The sequence below is a fragment of the Mus caroli genome, chromosome 2 (genome assembly GCF_900094665.2).
Source record: "Mus caroli chromosome 2, CAROLI_EIJ_v1.1, whole genome shotgun sequence".
Taxonomy (NCBI): domain Eukaryota; kingdom Metazoa; phylum Chordata; class Mammalia; order Rodentia; family Muridae; genus Mus; species Mus caroli.
The window spans coordinates 170684729-170686731 of record NC_034571.1 but is presented as its reverse complement, the minus strand read 5'-3'; positions in this window follow the sequence as shown (position 1 = coordinate 170686731).

Genomic DNA, 2003 nt, shown 5'->3' with positions numbered 1-2003 from the left:
CATCCCCTGGCCCCACACGACAGGACGGCTTAGTTCGGTCTAACTGAAGAACTACATACTTGCTGCTGTTCCAGGCTACTGGGACTCTGACGGTCAGAACAGCTTAAGCTGTTNTGCGGTCGCCCAATGCAACTGCATCCTGCATCCTGGGCGTCCCGGTAGTTTACGCATCTCTCCCCACAGGCCGCTTCGCCGTGCGCGACATGCGGCAGACTGTGGCCGTGGGCGTCATCAAGAACGTGGAGAAGAAGAGCGGCGGCGCCGGCAAGGTCACCAAGTCCGCACAGAAGGCTCAGAAAGCGGGCAAGTGAAGCGCGGGCGCCCGCGGCGTGGCCCTCCCCAACGGCGCCGCGCCGCGCCCCCAGCCCCGCCCCCGGCACTGGCCCCGCCCCCGCCCCAGGCGCGGCCCCTCTGCCCCGACCCCCTGCCAGGCGCATGTCTGCACCTCCGCTTGTAAGAGGCTCTACGTCAGCGACTGGATGCTCGCCATCAAAGTCCAGTGGAAATTCTTCAAGAGGAAAAGCGCCCCCGCCCCAGGCTTCCGCGCCAGCGCTCACCACGCTCAGTGCCCGTTTTCCCAATAAACTGAGCGACCCCAGAGCCGTGTGTGCCTACTGCTGGGNCCCTGTTTCTTAAAGTCCCGTCGTCCAAGGTGTTCAGTCTGGCACTTCTCACCGCTGCCANGTGACCTTGCAAACTGCCCTCCTATGCTTCATGGGAAGGCGGTGGGGCCCGCTGCGTGGGTGCTGGGAACCCCCAGCTAGGTGAGGATGGAAAAGCCAAATGGCTTTCATGGCTATGACCCTTTTTGGGTGCCTCGGTGAGATGTGCAAGACCGAGTAGAACCAAAACTGACTGGGTGTCCCGATGTGCCCCACAAGGAACCGTGAAACCTGAGAGCTCCTCCCCACGAGTGGGCACACACTTGCTTCCCCCTAGATTTCTGGATTCTGACAGAAGCCCATCTTGCTCCCACTCCTGCCTGCTGAGCCAGCCCCATGTCTATTCTAGTTCTCCTTGGCCCAGATCCTCAATCCTTAAATTGCAGCAACACTAGCCCCAGAAGCCAGGAGGTCATTGACTTAGGTCACATGGGCTGGGATTGACCCACCTGTCCCAGAACATGCCATGACTTCAGTGGCCAGGCAGGACAGATGGTAGGACTCACTCCACTCACTCTTGTCCTCTCAAGGCCTATTCTTGTTATTGCAGATCAAGGTTGGGTAGGGTGAGCAGAATTCCTTCACAGAGCCAGAGTAAAGCCCTTTGGAGCCTCAGTCGGAGTACTGGTTCTTAATATTCCATGTTCCCCTTGTGTCAGTTTCCTAGGTCTGCTACAAATGGCCAACCACAGTGCGACTTTGGAGACACATAATGGTGGGATCATCACCCTTGGGCAGAAGGGAAACCACTATAGATCTCCTCTTCCCTTCTGTCTTTGTTGGCATGTCTGGGCTAGTGGCCCAACCACTGCAGTCTCTGCTTTTTGGTCATGTACCCTCATCTCTTCTAGAGCATGAAATCTCTCTCCTATAAGGACACCTGTGACTACTTAGAGCATGTCTGGAGAACCTAGATAATAGTCTACCTTCTTGAGTGCATCTTCAGAACCTTTCCTTGCACATAGCTGCTGACCCAGGTTCATGGGGTCAGGCTCCTGATACCTTCAGTACACTCAGCCTCTATGCTAGATGAAGACAGTTGCTATGGGCACACAGTCCAAGGAGTTCTCCTACCTAACCACAAAACAGGAGAGGCACCCATAATGATGGGATAGGAAGGGAGGAAGACCTTCATGGCCAGGGAATGATGTGTTTGGAAAGGTGGTTACCCATGGCTGTGTTGACAGCCCACAGACCCAGACAGGATGGGTTTGAACTAATGAGTGTCAGGCCTCTGAGGGAAGGCTATTGGATACAGATACCCAGGAGAATATGAACTTTAGAGGGACATCAGATACTTTTTAATATAAATATTTGAGACAGATATAGTAAAAAAAAAAA